This window comes from Pristis pectinata, chromosome 23, assembly GCF_009764475.1.
Source record: "Pristis pectinata isolate sPriPec2 chromosome 23, sPriPec2.1.pri, whole genome shotgun sequence".
Taxonomy (NCBI): domain Eukaryota; kingdom Metazoa; phylum Chordata; class Chondrichthyes; order Rhinopristiformes; family Pristidae; genus Pristis; species Pristis pectinata.
Genome location: NC_067427.1, coordinates 34,805,875 through 34,815,307, shown reverse-complemented (window position 1 = coordinate 34,815,307; position 9,433 = coordinate 34,805,875). Strand labels below are relative to the sequence as shown.

Here is a 9,433-nt window from a genome sequence, read left to right as displayed (position 1 = left end):
CGTGAGATAGAGGGATATGCGGGAGGAAGGGGTTAGGTAGTGTGAGGGTGGTCTGATGGACGGCACGACACGGTGGGCCGAAGGGCCTGTTTTTTCCTGTATGGTTCTATGGTAAAGCGTGAACAGACCCTTGTCCCACGATGTTTGTGCCGAACAAATTAAACTAGTAATTCAGCGCCTCACTGAACAAATGGCTTCTGCCTCCAAATCTAGTAGCCTTTTATCCGCGTCTATCGTACTTGCTTCGGCTAGCATCGTGCATTTCACGCACCCACTACTCTCTGTGTAAAAAAACGTGCCCCACAAATCTCCTTTCAACTTACCCCCTCTCACATTAAATTCATGCTCTCTCCTATTAGACACCGACATCGGGAAAAAGATACCGGCTGCCTCCTCGATCTATGCCTCTCATAATATTACAAACCACTATCAGGTCTCCCCTCAGCCTCCGCCTCTCCAGAGTAAGCAACTCAAGTTTGACCAACCTCTCCTTGCACATGCTTTCTAATCTAGGCAGCGTCCTGGTAAACCTCTTTTGCACCCTCCCCAAAGCCCCCACATCCTTCCTATAATGGGGCGACCAGAATTGAATGCAATACACCAGATGCCGCGGAAAGAGAGTTTTATAAATCCGCATCATAACTTACTGTCACTTGAACTCTTGCCTCGAATAATAAAGTCAAGAACGCCATACCCCTTCTTTACCGCCCAAGCCACATTCAGGTGGCTAAGGTCCCTCTGTATAAAAACACAGTTGAGGTCCTGCTATTAACTGTGTATTGCCCCTTTACATTTGAACTGCAAACTTACCAACGTTCCCTTCCACTTCCGCACCTAATTGGTTCACGTTACAAACAGTAAGGGTTTACCACCGATTGCTGTGGTACACTGCTGGTCACTGGCTTCCACTCACAAAACCAACCATTCCCCTTCATCATCTGACCCAGTTACAATACTCCAGGTGCGGTCTTGCCAACGCTTTGCCACTTGATGGCCCAGCTATTCTACTCAATGCCCTGACCGATCAAGGCAAGGGTGACAAACGCTGTCTTCACCATCATGTTTACCTCTGTCGCCACTTTTCAGGAGCTGTGTGAGTCTTGTGATTCAATCTCTCTTCTGCAGCACTCACTAAGGCCCTGTCATTTACGGTGTGAGTCTTCACCTGGTTCATCTTCCAATCGCAACACTTCTCTCAATGGCATCTTGCCATTCACCCTTCCACATTACCAATTGATTTATATCTTTAACAACCTTCTTCACTGTCCATTGCACCACCAATGTTGGTGTCATTCTCAAACTTATTACAATTCCACCGACATTCTCATCCAGATTGTTAATGTAGATGACAAACAACAGGCGACGCAGTGCGGATCCCTGCGGCACACTGCGGGATCCGCACTTATATTCCACGAACCTGAAAATCAAGCCTCTGCTTTTACTCTCTGACTGGCAGCTTAATGATCCAGGATACAAATGCTACAGTCATGTGTAAGGCGTTTGAAAGTCATGAGTCACGGTATCCATGGAGACCTGAACGCGTGGATTCGGAACTGGCTTGCCCACAGAATGCAGAGGTTGGTAGTAGCTGGAAAATATTATGCCTGTAGGTCGGTGACAAGTGGTGTTCCGCAGGGATATGTTCTGGGTTCCCTGCTCTTTGTGATTTTTATGAATGACTTGGATGAGAAAGTGCAGGGGTGGGTTAGGAACTTTGCAGATGACACGAAGCTTGGAGGTGTTATGGACTGTGCAGAGGGTTGTCGTAGGTTACAACGGGATATAGACAGGATACAGAGTGCTGCAGAGAAGTGGCAGATGGAGTTCAGACTGGAAAAGTGTGAAGTGATACACTTTGGTAGATCAAAATTGAGGTGGAGTACAAGGTTAATAGCAGGATTCTTAGCAATGTGGAGGAACAGAAGGATCTTGGGGTGCAAGTCCATAGATCCCTCTAAGTTGCCGCAAAAGTTGATAGGTGGTTAATAGGGCATATGGTGTGCTGGCCTTCTTTAGTAGGGGGATTGAGTACAAGAGCGCGAGGTAATTTTGCAGCTCTACAGAATTCTGTTTGGACCACACTTGGAGTATTGTGTTCAGTTCTGGTCGCCTCATTATAGGAAAGATGTGGAAGCCTTAAAGGGGGTGCAGAGGAGATTTACCAGGATGCTTCCTGGATTGGAGAGCATGTGTCATGAGAAAAGGTTGAGCGAAATGGAGCTCTTTGAAGCGACGGAGGTTGAAAGGCGATTTGATAAAGATGTATAAGATTATGAGAAGAACAGAAAGAATGGGCAGTCAGCGCCTTTTCCCCAGGGCCCCAATGACCAATAAGGTGAGTGGAGGAAAGTTTAGGGGAGATGGCAGAGGTAGTTTTTCTTTCACACAGAGAGAGTCGGATGCCTGGAACGCACTGCCGGGGATAGTGGTAGAGGTTGATACAATAGGAAAATTTGAAAGATTCCTAGGTAGGCGCATGGTTGTTAGAAAAATGGAGGTATATGGGCTGTGTAGGAGGGAAAAGTTATGTTGATGGTGGAGTAAGTTTACATAGGTCGGCATAGCATTGTGGGTCATACTATTCTGTACTCTTCTACGTTACATGGTCTTTAATGTTCATTAAACTGGATAAATCCCCGTGGCCTGACCGTGTGGATCCTCAGACGTAGTGGTAAACCAGAGGAGAAATTGAGGAAGCCCTTGGAGAGATATATCCCTCATCTTTAGCCACAGGGAAAGTTCAGGAAGACTGGAGGGTACCTAACGCTGTTCCGATCGTTATACGAAGCACAGAAATGACAATCTAGGCAACTACAGGCCGGTGACTCTGACATCATTACTGGAAGTGGTTCTGAGGAACAGGATCCATCAACATTTGAAGAGATGACGTCTATTCAGAGATTGTCAGTACGGTTTTGTGCGGGGGAATTCGTGACAAGGTCCATCATGGCAGGCTAATGCGGAAGGTTATATCGCATGGAATCCATGGAGCGATAGTTAATTGGATTCACAATGGGCCCAGTGGTAGAAAATAGAGGGTGATGGTCGAAGTGAAGGCCTGTGACCAGTGGCGTGCCACAGAGGTCGGTGCTGGGACCTTTGTTGTTCCTTCTTTCTATAAATGATTTGGATGTGAATACACAAGCTATGGTTAGTATTGTTGATGGTGATAGTAACCAAGTGACATCGTAGAGAGTGAAGAATATTATCAAAATTACAAGGGGGTCTTCCATCACCTGGCTAAGTGGACCGAAGATTGGCAAATTGCTTTCAATTCAGATATGTGTGAAATGTTGCATTTTGGAGGAGTCAAACGGGGGTAGGAGTGCTGTGGAATGGACCGAGGAGCACAAGTGCATAGCCCGCTGAAAGCGGCGTTAGGGGAAGACAGGATGGTAAAGGCGGCTTTTGGCGCTCTGGCCTTCATCAGTCATGGCACTGAGTGCAGAAATTGGGACGTTATGTTGCAGTTGTAGAAGATGTTAGTGAAACCGAATTTGGAGTATTGTACACATTTTTGGTCGCCCTGTTACATGAAAGACATTATTCAACAGGAAAGAATGCAGAGAATATTTACGAGAATGTTGCCAGGACCCCAGGGCCTGAGCTACAGGGAGAGATTGGTCAAGCTTGGACTTTATTTTTTGGAACGTAGGAGACTGAGGAGTGACATCGTAGAAGTGCATAAAATCGTGAGGTGTATAGATAACGTGAGCGCACACAGTCTTTATCCCATGGTAGGGGAATTAAAAACTAGAGGGCATCGATTTAAGGTGAGGTTAAAGATTTAAAAAGGAACTGAGTGGAACTGAGGGTGGTGAATCGCTGGAACGAGGTGCCAGAGGCAGGTACAATAAGAAAAAAATAAGACGTTAGGATAAATAAATGTTTCGAAGGGGTTCAGTGGGATTTTGGTAAAAGGCAGACAAATGGGATTTGCTTGGTTGAAATGGTAGAGTTGGGCCGAAGGGCCTGTTTCTGTGCTTTATTACCCCATGACTACTATCGCCAAGTCAGTTTTGTATCCAAATGGCGATCTTAGATTGGATCCCACGCAATCTAATCTTCCAAACCCCCCTACGTAACAAAACTTGTCAAAAGCCTTGTTAAGTTCATACAGATAACGTCCGCTGCCTTGCCGTGATTAATACGTTTATTCACCTTTACAAGAAGTAACCGATTTCAGAGGCAAGATGTCCCATACACAAAGCATTCCTGACTCTTCCTAACAAGTCCTTGCCTTGCCAAATACCGGTTGACTCTGTCCCTCAGAATACCCTCCAGTAACGAGCCCACAACAAATGTTTTGTTCGCTGCCTTGTAGTTAGCGCCCTTCATGAATAAAACCACAACGTGAGCCAGCCCTCAATCTTTCAGGACGTCACCCCTGGATAACGGCGATACCACTAACTCTGCCAGGGCCCCTGCAAATTGTTCCCATGTTTGCCAGAATGCCCTTCGTTATGTTTGGTCAGGCTCTGAAGATTTTCCCGCCTTTATGTGCACTAAGACCACCAGAACCCAATCTTCCGTCACGCCGATATGGTTCAAGATATCACTTCTTTTCACTTGAACTCCAGAGCTTTCGTGACCTGCTTCTTCAGGGTAAATATTCAATTAAGTCCTACCCCATCTCCCGTGGTCCACACATAGACGTCTACGCTTATCCTTAATGGGCCACATTCTCTCCCAAGTTACCGCTTTGCTATAAATTTCTAGTAATGTTATCTGCAAAAGCTATTTCATATGCTTCTTTTGCCCTCCCGATTTCCCTCTTAGGTCCATTCCTGTATCTTTATGTTCCTCAAGGGATTCGCTGGATCCAAGCTGGCGGTACCTAGAATGCGCCTCCTCCATTTTGCTGACCAGAGCCGCGATATCCCTCGTCAACCACGCTGCCTTACTCCTGACAGCCTTGCCCTTCACTCCAATAGGAACATGTTTTCCCTGAGCTATCCCTTTCTCACTTTCAAAAGCCTCCCACTTGTCAGACGTCCCCTTACCTGCAAGCAACCTCTCCCCGTCAAAATTTGCAAGTGTTGTCTAATGTCATAAAATGTTACCCAAGCCCAACTTCAAGACTATAACGTGTGGACAAGTCCAATGTTTTTTCTCCACAATGATATAAAACTGTTAGAGTTTTGGTCATTCTTGTCAAAGACAACCCACTGATCCAACCTCACTTCCCAAGAAGAGGTCATTTGTTGCCCCTGTTTGCTGGGACTATCTATTGCTTGAGAGAACTATCCGAGACGCACTTAATAAATTCCCTCCCATCCAAGCCCTTAGCACCATGACTGCCCCAGACAATATTTGAGAAATTAAAATCTCCGAGCTGTGATCTCAATCCGTAATTGCTCCTTTAATTCGCATTGACTACTTGCTCCATTAATTCGCACTGACTAGTGTAATCTCATCAGGTTGATCACCTCCTCCTTCTTTCTAAGTTCCACGCATCTAACTCAGGAAAATCCTATCTAAGTACGACCGTGATATTCTTTCTAATGTGAAACTCCACTCCCCCTGTTGTGAGAAAAGGTTCTTTGGGGTGTCAAAGGTAGAGGGCTCTGGACAGAGTCTTTGGAATTTGGAAAACTATTTGTTCACAAAGACAAACGCAGGAATAGAATGAACGGGAACAGATGCACACTCACACACATGGACATGGGTGATCGCGGAACATGGGGTAGTCGCAACGGGGGTGAAGTGCGCGCGTGCGCGCTCACACACACACACACACACACACACACACACACACACACACACACACACACACACACACAGCGAACTAGTTGCAAACGATCAGGCAAAACGCAATACGGTACCTGAAACCCTGATTCTGGACAATCATCAGCTCTACGCTACCGGGAATCTACTTAGGACGCTCCTAAACTCCTGTGGAAGTGCACACTCTTACCAATGTCCCCTCGGCGTGGTTTTGACTCCTGCCGCAATCAAAATAAAGGAAGAGCCACGCACATGTTGCATTCTTTATAGTGATGGAAAGCTGGGTGGAGCTAGCTCAGGTAATTCAACAGGTCCAATAGGGGTCATGACCAGGTACAAAAGGTGTGTACGGGAACCAATGGCCAAGAGTGTGTGTTAATGAGTGGGTGGAGCCAGACCTGATTGACAGTGGTGTCGCTTTCGACCAGTACTTGATGGTGTCACATAACCTTTCACACTACACCTCCTACCTCCGTCTCTATCAAGCCTGTAGAATTTGTACCCCGGAGCATTGGGCTGCCTCAGCCATGTTTCTGTTATGGCTATAATATCCCAGTTCCATGTCCCTCTCCATGTCCTGAGTTAATCTGCCTTACCTTTCAAATTTCTTGCATTAAAATAAATACAGTTTAGTATATTAGTCCTTCCTCGCTACCTCTTCTACTTCTGCCCACTGGACTGGATTGCTTTGCCTTCAATATATGCATCAACCTTCTCATCTGCCATACTACTACTTTACCGACCAGTTTAAACGCTCCCCTGTAGCAGTCGCAAATCTTTCTGCCGGGATATTGGCTCCCAATGAGTTCAGTGAGGCAGTGGCCTGCCGTTACGGGCATTGAGAGGCTGGGCCTTGAGTAACAGCTGCACAACATTTCATGGGTGTATCGATCAAAGAGCAAAAATGCAGTGGTGATTTGTACTAATGTTTATTGATTCAATGTCACCATGAATGTACTAATTTGATAGAAAAATGAATGTAAATAAGGACATGTACAGATAATAGTGTTTCTTGCAGATGTAGCTTCAGTTAATAAAATATGTTTTTGAAATGAAAAATGTCAGGGCGTTCCTGCCTCTGGAGAGAGCAACATTGCTGCCGGTCCATCAGTGTCCCTGAGTAGACACAAACCACAAACCTTTCGGTCAACAGCCGAATGCGCTGACCGAATACGCCACAGCGACTCCCTGAAGGAAGTGAGAGTAAATGGGTCATTATTGGGTTAGGGAGGCGGTGAGCAGGGTTCGTTGCTGGGACTCGGATTTCCACAATGACTTTGATCGGCGAGGGCAGCGAGGTAGTGTAAAATATACAGAGCGATGTTGATATCAATCTGGGTGCCATTGTGTGGTGTGAACTTTATGTCAATGGTGAGAGATTGAAAGGCGTTTATGTTCTGATGAACCCAGGTTTCCTTGTACACAACTCACTGAAAATTAACATGAAGGTTCAGTGAGCGTGTCGGAAGACAAAAGGCATGTCTGCCTTTATTTCAAGAGGGTTTCCATACCGGAACAAACATGTCTCACTGGAATTATACAAGGCCCTGATGAGACGGCACGTAGAATATCCGAATATTCGAATCAGGAGCAGCAGTAGGCCACTCGACCCCTCGAACTTTCCACACCATTCAAAAGCTCGACGGATCTGATTGGATCCTGAACTTCACATCCCCGCCTCCTCCGGTGATATTTCACCCCTTGCTAATTTACCATTTAACCTGCATTGCCTTAAACTATTCAAAGGCTCTTTGAGGCAAGGAGTTCCAAAGACTCAGGTCCGGTCCCCCACCTGAGGAAAGATGCACCTGTGACAAATGGAGTGCAGCAAAGTTTCACAGGGTCTGTCCTGTGAGGAGAGGTTAAGCAGCGTAGGCGCACGCTCTCTGGAGTTCACGGAATGAGAGGTGATCTCATTGCTCCCCACACAGTCTGGAGCCACAAGAGTATGGGTCGGTATCAGTGATGCAAATTTACCACTCAGTGAGGAAGCCGTTCGACCCATCGTGTACGTGTCGGCGTTAGAAGAACAGTCGACTTTCAGGAGTAACTAGGACAACTGCACCCGAGAACGTTTCCAAGCGGACGTCGGTTGTTCATAACAGAAGGTTTTAACCGCGCGAAAGCAGTTTTGTTTACCCCGTGTTATTTTCAGTCTGGGTGCCACACAGTCCCTCGAAAGTGACACACACACGGGTTACTGCGGGCAGACCGGCTGCTCCCGTAGTCGTCAGGATTCGAACGTGCGCGGGGAAACCCCAATGGATTTCTAGTTCATCGCCTTAACCACTGGACCACGACTACCGCGCTCTCCACTGCTCGGCAGGCAAAGGTCCATCTTCCATGGGATGGGATCAGCGTGTCCCGGGACGAACGGTGACAACATCGATCCCGGAGTCAGCGAAACAGGACTGATCCTGGACTTAAAACACGAACTGCTGTAAATACTCAGCAGGTCAGGCAACGTCTGTGGAGGGAGCAACACAGTTAACTTTACAGATCGATAACCTTTCATCCCGAACTCATGTCTATGCAGGAGGAACGGCACCGTTCCGCTTTGGTAGTCCACAACCCTATGGTCTGAACACTGAATTTAGGTAAACTGATACCCCTCTGTCCTCTCTCTCTCCTCCAGATCCACCCATTTATTCCTTCACTCACCCAACCGACAATCACCTGGTTTCTATCCCCTCCTCCACTAACTCCACCTGCCCGTCATTTCAATTGCTTCCCCTCCTCCCACTATTCCCATCTGCCCTCGACACCTGCTTCAGTTGACGCGATGATTCATCTTCTGCAGCATTTGGTTCCTCCACATATCACCGCCCAGCCTCTGCCCAGACCTTCATTCTTCCCTCCTCCATCTGCCTGTCCCCCTCCTCACCATGATGTACTTATCGCTTGCAAGCTCTTACTCTACCGTTTCCCTGCACCTTTTTCCCACCAGCTATCTCTACTCTACTTTTCAGTGCGGGTGAAGGACTGTCCTTTTCCTTCCACAGGTGCTGCCTGACCCGTTGAGTTTCTCCAGCATCTTGTCTGGTGCTCTAGATCCCATCACCTGCAGTCTCCTGGCTCTCCAGGTCATTCTATGTGATATCAAGAAAGGGGTTGGAGCACTGGAAAACGCGACAGTGCGAGACAGAATACCGGCTGCAAGGCTGAAGACCAGTGCCCCAGAGATATGCTGTGTCTCCAGCCACGTTGTTCCAGTACTGTTGGATCACTGGCATTTAAATAACAACACAAAATTGCCCAGGTACATTCACAAAAAGCAGGCCACTTCACGCCAGGCTAATTAACACCCACACGGTTTACTTTCAATCAGCAGCCAGCTGATGCAAGCAGACGTCGTCGACATCTTGGTACACAGCCCCAGACACCTGTGCACCGCGTGTGGGGCTGAAATGAGAGTCGGCACCTGCAACATTTCCCGGTTAGATAAAACAGATTCCGCTGTAAATCACGTCACCTATCAACGTATTAAACGTTTATTTTGACGCCCTTTCGAAAAGTTGGTATTTGGGATCATATAGTAGCCCTTCTTCTTTCCGCCAGTCCTCGAATGCAAAACGTGATTGAGTACCTCACGAAGACGGAGAGACCAATCACACAGTGAGCTACTGGCTTGTTCCTCCTCCGAACTGTCGTGATCCAGGTTGGGAGTTTGAATCTTACGGCAGCGCCAATCACTCAGTCGGGTCCT

General features: G+C 47.1%; 1 non-coding gene across 1 annotated transcript; it reads right to left on the bottom strand.

Moving 5' to 3' along the window:
• Positions 1-7,949: 7,949 nt before the first annotated feature.
• On the bottom strand, positions 7,950-8,031 carry trnas-aga (transfer RNA serine (anticodon AGA)). The gene has a single exon. It is a non-coding gene; the product is annotated as a tRNA-Ser (tRNA).
• Between the last annotated feature and the right edge of the window lie 1,402 nt (positions 8,032-9,433).